A 13,928-nucleotide genomic window follows, 5' to 3' on the forward strand; every position below is an offset into this window, starting at 1 on the left:
TCACACACACGCGCATACACACTGCTCTGCTGGGGGATATCTCCCTGGGTGGCAGCCAGCCATGTGGTCCTCTAAAGTTTTTATGGTCAGACAGAGTTCATAAACAGGCCTGGAGGGGGGCTGTGTTTTCCAATCCTGTGTAAAAGTGTTTGTAAATGTGTGTGTATAATATGTGTAGATGCTATTGCTCCGGTCAGGTTTCAAGGTGGGAAAGGGGTTTCCTGGGACAGGGTTAAAGTGTGTGTGTGTGTGTGTGTGGCTCATTCGCACCTAATCATGATGTAACTGGTGGTCCCAGACCAGGCTGAAGGGGCTGTGGGGGACTGAGGGTGGTAGAGCAGACCACTACGGCTGGGATAGGGTGATACTGGGGGGGACATGTAGAGGGGAAGGTTCACAGACAGCGCCTCGCAGGGCCAGAGCCACCCCCAGACCTGGCTATGGAGGGAAGGAGGGTGAGAGGGTGTGAATGAGTGACTGGGCTGATGTAATGTGTCCTGTCAGTTTTCTCCTCCGATTCGAAAGCAGAGAGAAGGGAACCACAGCTTTATGGTTGTCATTCCATCCAGGGGTAGTTTCACTTTAACTACGGAATATATTGAAGAGTTAGAGTTAGATTTTTGTAGTTTAAAAAAATCTGAAATGAAAAAATGGTGTAATCAAGAATCAAGGAAATTGAGGAAAACTGACTTTCAAACGACACACACATAGACAGACTAGTTAGTTGAGTATCATCTATATTCACAATATACTTAGGTTAACACTACACTTAGGTTGTTTAGGTAACTGTTTGGTCTACTGGGACACATACCTGCTTCAAATGAAAATTGTATTGTCCCTTATCAAGTGGTCATTTGAAAATGGACCCTTTTTACAACTGAAGTAGGCGCTCCTCGTTCCTAAAGCCCAGTTGCTTGAATGCCTATGAGGACACAGTGTTTTTCTGTGTTTCTGTCGTAAGTCCTTCTCCTTCAATAAGGTAAAGTCGGTAAGGTGCCGGTAAGGTAATGTATTAAGTGTCTTTACCAGGCCCCCACCCAGACCCTTCACCATGTCCATGACATTTCGCTAGTTGAGACGGTCCAAAAGAGATCTTAAATCTGGCTACGTAGAACCAGCCAGAGCCTCAGGTTTGGAGAGAGAGAGAGAGAGAGAGAGAGAGAGGCAGGAAAACAGGGGTGCAAATAGAGAAAGGAGAAATCAATGATTGGGGGGGGTTGGATGTCAACAAGGCTGTAGGTCACCAGTGTGTGTGTATATGTGTATACGTGTGCTTGTGTTGTTTGTAAATCTCCCTTCCGTTTTCCTGGATTCTTGATTACATCATTTTCATTTTAAAGAGCGCGCTCCAATTAAGTAATTAGTTGCCCGGGTGTTTATTTAATTACGGACCTGCTCATAAAAGACATGCTGACCAGACCAGGATGAGAAAGTGGAGAGCACTGCACTTTTTCTTGCTCACTCACTCACTCTCTCTAGCTCACTCACTCTCTCTAGCTCACTCACTCTCTCTAGCTCATGCACGCTAGCACACTTACACTCGAATGCACACACGCTAGCACATTTTTTCCATATACACACACACACACACACACTTGCGTACACACACACATACGTGCGCAAACACACTCACACACTAGCAGTGCACACATACCCACACAGTTCAAATCACTTTATCAATTAAATATACTGGTAAAATGTATCTTATTTCTCGTAAAGGATATTACCCCATGTTTCGATTAAAGCTGGACTGAGGTCGAAACATGCACTTGAATCACCCAGAATGCAAGATAATCATATTTGAACATTACAATAGGCATAATATTTGAGTATTGCACGCCCACATAATGCACAGACACTAAAACACACTCGTACATACAGAGAGGGTCTGGTCTTGAGGACGTCACGGTTCAGGCTGTGAAAGCTTCACATTTTAGTGGCACGCCGTGATACAGCACAGACACTGGCTGTCTGCTGACACCCACTCACCCTACACACACACACACAGACACGGAGTCGCACGCACAAACACACGGACACACACCTGTCTTTAGTTAACCCACAGTGCTGTGTGTGCAGTCTGCTCCCCTCACCCTTCTATCCCACCCTCCTTATCCCCCCCCCATCTAACACCCACCCACCTTGACAGTGCACTGGGCAGGGTAAGTGGACAGATCCAAGCCCACAAAACCCCACTCCCTTTCAGGGTAAATAGAAGGCTTATGGCTCAAGTATTAGGGTTGCGTCTTCAATAGCAGCCTATTCCTTTTTAGTGCACTATCCATAGGGCTCTGGTAAAACTAAGTTCACTACAGGACATGGTGTCATTTGGTGATGCAGCCTGGGTGCACTGTAATGCGGTCTCTCGTGACTCTAACACAGTTTTTTGTGTGTCGTGAAAAGAGGGCCTTTTTGGATTTGTATTTGGCTTCTTTGTTAACCAGATAGAGGTTTTGCTGTCTGTCTCCATGTGCTGTTTCTGTCTATTTATATGTATGACAGTTGGGTTTTGTGTGGATCCCAGAAAGAGCAGCTATTGCTAAAGTTACAGCTAATAGGGAATTCACAATTAAACACATTGCATTATCAAATGCCTCCACGCTATTCATACCATCAAAAAAAGCATAGAAATAAGAATGAATAGAATGGGCTTGGAAGCTCTAACCCTGGCAAATGACTGGTAAACTCATGGGTGCACACTCGCAATGGCTGCCTGGTGTTGTGATGCAATCATTTTCAAGGTGTTTTGGAATGTTCTATCAACTGATGCTGGGTTGCCATGGTAATGCAGAATGTTCATTCAAAAACTGATGTGGCTCATGTAATGTCAGTTGAGTTGACTCAACAAATCACAGCACAGATTAAAGGGTACACTTCCTGCTTTTACTTGCTGGCATGAGTACCCTCAAAATGGCTGCCAGTTACACCCACCATGCCATCATTGACTTGAATGGAGACACCCTTTCTATTCATTATTTCTGTGCAAAAAAAAGTGTGTTTGTGTGTGTGTGCGCGCAACATGGCATCGTTCTCTATCTATCTGACCCCGCGGTCTATAGCCGTAACAGACTGCAGACAGGTGTGGAGTGTCACCCCACTGATTATAGGGGTTGATTGAGGAGAGGGGGGATGGTGAAGGAGATGGGGAGCGCGGCGGCAGTGTCTGCCTGTCATTAGGCTCTGTGTTGGGGTAATTAATTAATTATTGGTCCCTTTATTGAGTGAAGAGTGGAGAGAATGCTTATCTCTCTAGGAGACGTCAGGGAGTCCAGGACGCACAAGGTGTCTGTCCTCAGCTGCTCTGACTAGGACGCTGGCCGTCAATATGGGGTCATGTACTCAGGGGAAAAACTTTGGGCACGGAGATCATCCATCCATCCAACCTTCATCCATCTGTCTATCCTTCAACCAACCATCCATCCATCTTAAACCCTTCTGAAAATGTAGGCTTCACATAAAAAAGCACTGAAGAGATGTGATTGTGTTAATATCAATGACATTTGTGCTTCAGGTAAAACTCAGGGCTCTACGGTTGAGGAAAGGGCTGTCATAGACTTTCTTTGTTGCTGTTTAGTTTGAAGTATTGTGATACTTTAGGTTATCAGAGTGAGCATTGGGTTTAGTATTTACACGGAGGTCGGTGGTCATAATGGGTGTAGGTGGGACATTAGTGTTGTGACCAGTGACTTCAGGTGTCACACTGAAAATGACAGGGATCAAGGAGAGGGTGCACCCAGGGCAATTGACACATTGATAAGGATTTTAGGACCATGGGGACTCGGCACGCGTCGCTTACGTATTTACGGGGCGCGTGTGTTTTGAGGTGGTAGGGATGCTTGGTTGATAAGGAGCTGTGTGTGTGTTTGTGTGTGTGTGGTCCCGTGGGGGACCTTACAATGCGGCTGTGGCAGCGTCATTAGAACAGCTTGGCCACCTGCTGTGGTACTGGGCGGTCCCCTCCCTCTCTCGGACATCTGGCCCAGGCTGCCACTCTGTCCCCCTGGTGTGACCCCCAAAACCCCCTAGCAATAATGGCCAGCATGATGTGCTAGCATGCATAGCACAGCAGCACTGTACATTACAAGACTTAAACATCACACATCACAGAACAGCAGAATGTAGCACACCACCCAACGTCACTGCACAGCAGCATGCTCCATCACATCACAGCACAGCAGAATGTAGCACACCACCCAACGTCACTGCACGGCAGCATGCTCCGTCACATCACAGAACAGCAGAATGTAGCACACCACCCAACGTCACTGCACAGCAGCATGCTCCGTCACATCACAGCACAGCAGAATGTAGCACACCACCCAACGTCACTGCACGGCAGCATGCTCCGTCACATCACAGAACAGCAGAATGTAGCACACCATCCAACGTCACTGCACGGCAGCATGCTCCGTCACATCACAGAACAGCAGAATGTAGCACACCATCCAACGTCACTGCACGGCAGCATGCTCCGTCACATCACAGAACAGCAGAATGTAGCACACCATCCAACGTCACTGCACGGCAGCATCACATCACAGAACAGCAGAATGTAGCACACCATCCAACGTCACTGCACGGCAGCATGCTCCGTCACATCACAGCACAGCAGAATGTAGCACACCATCCAACGTCACTGCACGGCAGCATGCTCCGTCACATCACAGAACAGCAGAATGTAGCACACCATCCAACGTCACTGCACGGCAGCATGCTCCGTCACATCACAGCACAGCAGTTCAACGTAAAACAGCACAGCTCAGCACAACGCAAGACGTAAGTTGTCAAACAACACAGCACAGCAAAACATTACACATCACATAAAGAGCATAATAACCGCACAACAAAACACACCACATCACAATACAGCTCAGCCTAGCACATATCACAGCTCAACCCAACACATTATCTGATGCATTATTTCTATGTGATTCATATAATGGTGGGTTGAGTCCAACTGCTGTTTACCCATCTGATCTTGTTTTCTTCTCTGTGTTACTTTTTTCTTTTTCGCTCCCATTTCTCTTGCTACCGCTCTGCCCCCCACCCCACCCCACCCACCCCCTCCCCTCTCTTTCCATCCAACTCCCTCTCCTCCCCTCATTGAGATCTCATTTGTCAAGGCCGGGAGCAGCAGACAGGCAGCAGGGTATTAGTTATGCAAATATTGACGTGCCGCTTTGGCCTGGTAGCTATCAATTGAAATCAGCAAATCGATGGGCCTAATAGCTCCTCATTACGCACTTGATGCATTTTCAGTGCTAGCATCGGAAGCTGTCAGCGCGCCATAATCAATGCAGTCCAAAACTATTACCGGACCACGGGGCCAGACACCTTTTTAATAACCCAGCCTTTGTTTCTGTTTTTGCTATTTCTCAGGGCTGGGATGGGCTGGCTGGGGATGTGTGTTTTAAGATTTGCTGAGTGATCTGTGCCTTGTAGAGAGACACACTCATGCACACACCAAGATAAATACCTGCTGGTAGCACTCGACACAGTCCTGTCCTTCGACCTCATAGCTTGGTTTTTGCTCTGACATGCACTGTCATACCTTTATATAGAGATTTACTACAGGTGGACTACAATCAAGTTGTCGAAACATCTCAAGGATGATCAGTGAAAACAGGATGCACCTGAGCTCAATATCGAGTCTCATAGCAAAGGGTCTAAATACTTATGTAAATAAGGTCTTTTTGTTTTTAATACTTAAAAAAAAAAATTCTAACAACCTGTTTTTTCTTATTTAGTCAATTTTAGAATAAGGCTGTAACATATCAACATGTGGAAAAAGTCAAGGGGTCTGAATACCTTCCGCATGCACTGTATATCCTCAGGTATAAACTCAGAGCTCAGGCAGAGCTGAGAATTGTACAGTTGACCTGGTTTTGCTTTATTTCAATAATCGGCCATTTGGTTGGAATGTGGATTTTGGGGTTAGGATAACTTGATGTTTTCGGACTGAAAACATCAGTGTTCATCCAATGTGGTTTGAACGTAAATCCCAGACCCAGTCATGTATTAAACAACATGTTTAGGCCTCAAGAAGAAGCACTTTGAGGCATAAGGAAGTGCTACAGTATTTCAGTGTATAACTATCTCAATGCCCCCTGGCGCTGAATGAAACTAACCGTTTGATGCCAAGTGAACCCGTGTTCTGTGTACTTAGCTTTGCGCGGGGTTACGCAAACAACAAGGTAGGCCACAGGTAGGCCAAGACCCACCGGGGATCCACCAATAGGAACATAGCTGCTCCATTTGCTCTGTTACTTTGGCATCCTGGTAAGGAACATGGTAAACAGAGATGAGTTAAAGTGTGTGTGTGTGTGTGTGTGTGTGTGTAACTGTGTATGTCTTTGTGCGTGCGTGCGCATCTGCGTGTTGGCGGGTGGTGGCAGGGATAAATCATTGGAGGCAAGGGTTATTGGAAATGCAGGGAGATGAAAGACTGAAGAAACCAGTAATTGCCTTAAAGATCAGACTACAAAGCATTACTTTGGATTTTACAAGGCCAGCCGGCAACAAAAGGGCGGGTAATTTATGAGCTCAGCGTAAAAAGAATAGCATAATTGCATTAAAAATTGATGATAATGAGCCCTAAAATGGGGAAGGTGGTTATTATGAAAGTTTGTATTTATCTTCTCCGGCTTGAATGATGGCTAGTGGCTTAATTAATGTCTTAATTTCTATAAATTAGCGGGCGAAAAACAATCTAAGGCTAGACTATACCCTAAATTGAGCATTGAATTATACTTTACTGCAGTGCTAAGAGGGAGGGTAAGGGGAGGCAGGGACGTGCTATGGACCAACAGGACCATGTAGGATCATGCCCTGCCGTAGCGCCAGCCATCCCTACTGCAGCCAGCTCAACTCTGTCCAATTACATCCGCCATGTCAACAGCAGTAAAATTTGCCCTTTTCTCCCCGCTCGCATTTTTTATTTCTTATTTTAATGTCACCATTAGCGTGCTCTTTGCTTGCCTTTCGCAAATATAACACCAAAGCACCTTTGAAGGTACCTTTAATTTGTGACCGACCTCGAAACAACGTACAGTTCGTTTCCTTTATTTATTTGCTCGGCACAATGAGCGCCGTCGTAATTTAGCTCGCGATGGTATGCACTCAATTACTCGAATTAATCATTAGCAGCGATATATTCAGCTCTCGCTGTTGCTGATTGACAAACTGTGGAGCAAAGTCACATTTACAAAGACACCACGGTCTGGCACTGTTGGAATCTGTGGTCAAACAGCGCTCTCCTCTGTTTGGACTCTGTCACTGCAGCAGAAACGCCATCTCTCTTTTTCTCTCTGACACGCACACACACACATACACACTTTCTGTCCCGTATGGCTCAGGGAATCTGCTTTCTTTCATTGGTGTTTTTGATTTTCTCTCCTCTCTCCACCCTTTTAATCAATGAAGTAGACAAACAGCTATTTAGAGGGCACAATACGCTATTGATTCCAGGTTGCTCATCAGGATGCCTTTGGACTAATTTTGGTAATGAGTTTCCAAGTGTTTTCTGCCCATCCCACACACTTAACACACACACATGCACATGCTGGCGCGTGTCACACACACACACACACACACACACACACACACACACACACACACACACAGAGCCTCTCTCTCCACACGGCAAGTGGTACCAGAGAGCTAAGTCTAGGTCCAAGAGGCTTCTAAACATCTTCTACCCCCAAGCCATAAGACTCCTGAACATCTAGTCAAATAGCTACCCAGACTATTTGCATTGCCCCCCCCCCACACCACTGCCACTCTGTGTTGTCATTTATGCATAGTCACTCTCTCTTTAACTCTACCTACATGTACATACTACCTCAACTAACCGGTGCCCCCGCACATTGACTCTGTACCGGCACCCACCTGTATATATTGTTATTTTATTTTGTACCGTTGCTCTTTAATTACTTGTTACTTTTATCTCTTATTCTTATCCGTATTTTTTTTAACTGCGCTGTTGGTTAGGGGCTCGTAAGTAAGCATTTCACTGTAAGGTCAACACCTGTTGTATTTTGCGCATGTGACTAATACAATTGGATTTGATAAGAAGCAGATCAATCACTATCCATTGTTAGGGTCATTATAACGAATGAATACAAGGATGAAATATGTAAAGGCACTCAATATGGTTTAGTGTATTGATCATTCTGGTTTGATGCCCCACCAGGTCACTCATAATGGTGGTAAGACCATTTAAAGGCTTACTCCACTGTTTACAGCTATTTTTGGTCCTGACTCTATGGAGAGTCATACAGCAGTTTAATGAAAATATTGAGCTGTCATAAACGTGCTGTACATTGAAGGCATTGTCTTTCTAATAGTTTTACTGTCTGTTTATGTCCCCCCCTATCTCTCTTCCCTCCGTCTTTATCTCATCGCCGACAGACCAGCGTTGCCAGTAATGCGGTGACAATCGAGTCGCGCCGCTAAATTAATTTGCCAGATAATGTGTCAATATTAAATATCAACTTTGACCTCCCGGGCTCTCCACTCTCCGCTACTCGGTCGGCACGGGTATTGATTTTTGTTTTGTATGTAGCTCAGCCCGTCCCTCTCTCTCTCTCTCTCTCTCTCTCTCTCTCGCTCAAAGTCCATTATTTTTGATTTTCCTATGAAATACATATCTTTCCCCACTGACATCTGACAAACAGCATATGGAAGTCATTTTATCTACCAATAATGTGTTTGTCAAAAAGTATGAGGCTTTAATGGATTCCGTAGGCCTCGTCCGTCCACTCTGCCGCCCGCCCGAAGGTCTGTCATTGATATATCTGGGCAGATAGGGTGGGGAGGGGGCTTAGGTGTGTGTGTGTCCTTTATTAACTCTTACCTCAGAGGGCGGAGGGTGGATTCATCGATCACTGATTGAAAACGGGATTCATTGTTGATGGATTTGGCTCTCCTTCAAACTTGAACACACACATTCACACACACACACACACACACACAATACTTTTTTATGATGCTGTGGCTGTCATGTGAAGGACAGGCCACAGTCTTCAGGAGGATATTGGGCCGGTGCTCCCACTCTCCATCTAGCCGCACATTCAAGGTAATAACTATTTTTGGAGATACCATGTCTATTTTTCTTCCCCCCTCTCCTCACACAACAAGACAGACTGTCATGGATGGAATGCTTCATTCCAGTTGTTAGTCAGTCTGTCCAGTTCTCCCAGTAAATATGAATGGAAACAAAGTTTGTTGGAACAACATTATGTCCTCCTCTTTTGTATCTTTTACCTCACTCTGTGCATGTGTGTACATGCGTGTGCGCATGCACTGAGGCAAATAATGAGAAGTGTGTGTGAAAGTGTGTTGCTGTGCCACTCACGCTAACCTAATAAAAACCAGAACAAATATGAATCTATTCATTAAACACGCGGCCCAGAAAGATCTGTTGTGACAGCTTCTCTGTGGCTGGTAATGGATGCATTTAATTCCTATCATTAGCTCAAACTGGTGTGTCTTCGTTGTGTGTGAGTATGTGTGTGTGTGTATTTGTCCATCTATTTGAGTGTGTTTGTGTGTGTGTGTGTGTGTGTGTGTGTGTGTGTGTGTGTGTGTGTGTGTGTGTGTGTGCGTGTGGCACTCATCCGTGTCATTCATTGTGAGCCCACACCTGTTCATTGAAACTCTTGAATTTCCCTACCAGGTACTGTAGTCGCAGCTTCTGTTATTGAAGCATATTGCAGACTCACTGGAGGTCTCTCTCTGTGCTCCTCTCTCTTCTACATGAAACTCAAACAGAGACAGGGGTATCTCTCAGATTGACAGCTGGATAGATGGAAGTGTGCAGGGGAGGATGAATGGATAGGTAAGCGAGGGATAAATATTGACTGATTGGTGGAGAGATTGACAGGCGAAAGAAGAAAATGATTGTTCAGATTCGTACAGTTCCTACCTTTCCCGACACACGTTCATAAATCAAAAATGTGCCTTCCACCTACGTCTTTTTAATTTGATGCGTAAAATGTGGATTTCATTTTTTACACTTATATCGTTTCATTGTAAGATAATCGACTGTGCTTACTGAGATTTGCTTAAATGGGCAATCAACAGTTGAAACAATAGCAAAGTGGACACCCAGCTTCGGTTTTGATAAAAAGTTGAGGGATGGGCCTAGAGAAATGTAACAACTCTTAAATTCATAGACAGAGCTATTGATGCAATGACTGACCATCCAATATATTACAGTTATTGTTTTAAGCATATTTTGAGGCTACACCGTGTTTGTTTGCAATGACAATGTTTAAAAACATTCTAATATATATTCTATTTAGTCTGATGTTTTCCTAAATATACTGTGATCCTCAGGTACATCCCAAATGCACTACTTTTGACCCATAGGGCTCTGGTCAAAAGTAGTACACGATATAGGCAATAGGGTGCCATTTGGGACTGATCAACCTTCTGTGTTTGTTTTGCTTGTTTGTCTTAAGTGTCTTGCCCTGTGTCTCTCTCTCTTTCACGGGGGTAGGCCCCAGACCTGACCCCCAGTCAGATCCCCCTAGCTAATATCTCCTTTTTTTTTTTTAAATACAGAGATTCGGTCACATCAGAGATTTCTTAGCAAGTGCCAAAGAGCATTACTGCCAAGAGAACATGGACAGAGTCAAGCATCCTAAATGTAATCGGGTTCACTTCCCCAGATGTCCCTCTTGTGTCAACGTGACTTGAGGGCAGCTAACAAATCCCAGTGTGTATGACCTTTCCCCCCTAACGCTGCTAACCTCTCTCTCACTTTCTCCCTCTGACTCCCTCTCTCCCTCTCTATCTCTCCCCCTCTCCCTCTCGATCTCTATCTCTCCCTCTCTCTCTCTCTCTTTCTGTTTCCAGAGGGGACGTCGCTGGCTGATCAAGTGCGAAGGATAAAGGACATTGAGGCCATTGAGAGCGAATCCTTTGTTCCTCAGGCTTTCAAATCATCCCGAGACAGTGTCAAGGTGCGCTTTCTCTCTCTCCTTCTCTGTTCGCTTCTTTCTCTCTCTTATTAGATTTCCTTCCTCCCCCCTCCAGTTTTTATTCCATCTGTCCGAGGGCGGCTCCCGGACCCAAATTAAACCATTCCCATTCAATGCCGTTTGCTCCGTCTGTTTGTTCGGGACGAGAAAAGGGGCCGGTCGGGACTGTTTTTTGATCTGCTCGGCCGCCACAAAAGCGGGATAACCGCCACAAAAGCCACCGCGGCGGATTTCTGTCCCTCGCCCTCTCTCTCGCTTTCTCTCTCTCTCTCCACAGACACAGCGACAGAAGCACAGAAGTCATTATTGAAATGCTCCTGCCTGGGAAAACGTGGAGGATATTAGATTTGTTGGCAATCATTGCCGATCCTGGGAGGGTTAGGACAAAAGGTGACAGTCCAAGTGGAGCGGTTTGATAGATTACACCAGGCACTGGGACCGGGTCCTGTATCTATCCCTCTGTGTGCTGTTGCTCTCTCTTTAAAAAAAAAAAAGTTTTATCTCTCTCTCTGTCTTATCACGGCTGTAACTGGCCTGTGTAAGTGGTATGAGAGGAGGACAAGGAAAGGGACGTGATTGCGTATGGTTGTCTTCTTACCTACCTTAGTTGAATGCACTGATTGTACGTTTCTCTGGATAAGAGCGTCTGCTAAATGACCAAAGTGTAAATGTCATTGAGGTACTTTTTATAGTTAAGTGTTCTGAGGCCCCCAGGGGCCAAACACCTGCAGCCCTCTCCAGTTAGCACTCAATTAGCCACCGATTTACACATGGCATGTTCAAATAGAGGCCCTAATGAAATAATGAGGATACAGGGTGTGAGGAGAGTGGTGTGACCCCCCTAGCTGCCAAGTCCTAACCTCCTTCCATCCCCACTCGAGTAGGGTGAATTTTCCATCAGGCTCCACACGCGGGCACATACACCCTCATCAGTGTCCCTCCCGGCTGCAGGAAGTGCATGTGTTAAACAAAGACACACGCACACTGCTCAGAAGATCCAGTCAGTACTTTAGACTTATACTCACATTGCCATCTTCTGGGCAAACACCAAACTACATCTGCTGCCTCTGTCATTCCTCTGCATGAGTGTTCTAGCTCATTAATGCCAGCAGCACATTTTTTTGTTCTTGTCAGAAAACTTGATGTGACGAATAAATGGTACATTACACGACTATCCCATGTGATTGATGTGTTTGGTCTGACCTGGTGTGATGTAGAGTTCCAAAATTCAGATGACTTTCCCAAAATTCAAAGGTTTTCCAGAAATGCCGTCTGGAAGATTCCTAGAATTAGAAAGTTTAGAATCCCATAACTAGGATATCTGGATAACTTAGAAATGTTGCAGCCGTAGTGTAATGTTATATCAACGGGCCTTCTCTGTGTTTTTAGACATCAGCAGACATTACAGACATCAGCTCTCTACCTACTACAATCCGCTACAACGACAGCGACACGCTAGCACACCCCAGGGTAAGTTCTCCCCTATCACACACACACTCTTTTCCGATTGGGGGACACAAACAGACACACACACAGGAATATGAAGTATCGCATAGATTGTCTCAGGGTGTTGGGCCCACTTATCACCCACACATGTCCCCTCAGACTCTTTGACTCTCACACACACACACACACACACACACACATCCCACCCCACGACAATCAAGAATTTCCATCCACACAGAGTCATGCCTTAGGATAGGAAATGAAGCCTAACTTGAATCTCTCTCTACTCAGACCCCCCCCCCTTTGGAAGAGCTGTGTGGAGTCATTTATCTCCCTGCGGAGGAAAGTGAGTTAGCCCTGACACATGCAGATCAACCCACGACAGCCTGATCTATGGCAGCAATATGCCCCAGGCGGGGGAGAGCCAATCAGGAATAATGATTCCCCATTACCCCTACTGTAGATACTGTCATCTCAAACTCGTTACTGCTGCGACACCCCAGAGCCTGAGCGAGAGGGTGGGGGGACTGATCTAGTCACCGTGTCAAACCCTAGATAACACACAGGGAACGGTGTACACCCCATACTGTGGGTTAGGCCATACGCGTATGTGTGTGTGTGTCGTCGTGTTTAAGGCGAGAGATGAGTGATTCACAAGGCCGTTACACACCAGACGCTGCATCTTTAGCTCTCCCAAGCTATCAGACGCACGTTGGATAAATCAAACATCATTATATACACACAGAGACATTGGATATGAAGAGATGGAAATGATCTGTCTTTCGAATGGGTTTTCTTTGTCAGGCGGCCCGTGCTCTGTGAACGGCTGCAGTGGATCTTTAGGGTGTCCTTAGCCTCCAAATTGTAGAGAACAAAATAGAAACCTGCACTTAAATTTGCCTTAACTGAAGCAAATTGTGTGACCTGGTTGTAATCATATGGATCTCATGACAAATGTTCTTATCAAGGCAGAGACTTTGGGCCTCTTAGTAGGGTTTGTAGGGTTTCCCTGGAAAACCAGGGAATTTTGGGTAAGATACCAGAAATTTGCATTCCTACTTCTTGGTGTGCTGGGGGGGGGGATGATATATTCTAGACAATAATCCACTTTAAAAAATCCATATACTAGACAAAAAATCCTTCTTTAACCTGTCTCCTCCTCTTCATCTACAATGATTGAAGTGGGGATCATAGCTTTCATGGACAGAGCAGATGTTCTTAATGTTTTACACTCGCTTATCCAAAGTGACTTACAGCAGTGAGTGCTTATTTTTGCGCCAAAGCCCCCATTGGGATTTGGACCCACAACCCTGCTGTTGCTAGCTCCATATTCATACCAACTGAGCCACGTAGGACCATGGCAGGCAAGCTCAATTAAGCACCTTTCAATCAACACAATTCTGTGGCTGACTTATGGCCATGTGCCAGGTTGGGGTCAATGCTAGGTTAGTTCAGTAGGGCGGAGCACACACCCGTGTGTCAGGCTCATGACCATTG

The 13,928-nt window shown here is 45.5% G+C and overlaps 1 long non-coding RNA gene across 1 annotated transcript in view; it reads left to right on the plus strand.

Moving 5' to 3' along the window:
- Nucleotides 1–12,472, plus strand: part of LOC112265051 — a 181,641-nt gene extending 169,169 nt beyond the window's left edge. Inside the window, exons 8-9 of the long non-coding RNA XR_006078642.1 lie at nucleotides 10,861–10,967; nucleotides 12,375–12,472. This is a non-coding gene — a long non-coding RNA (uncharacterized LOC112265051). The remainder of the gene's footprint in view (nucleotides 1–10,860; nucleotides 10,968–12,374) is intronic.
- The last annotated feature ends 1,456 nt before the right edge of the window (nucleotides 12,473–13,928 follow it).

The sequence above is a fragment of the Oncorhynchus tshawytscha genome, linkage group LG13, assembly GCF_018296145.1.
Source record: "Oncorhynchus tshawytscha isolate Ot180627B linkage group LG13, Otsh_v2.0, whole genome shotgun sequence".
Classification (NCBI taxonomy): domain Eukaryota; kingdom Metazoa; phylum Chordata; class Actinopteri; order Salmoniformes; family Salmonidae; genus Oncorhynchus; species Oncorhynchus tshawytscha.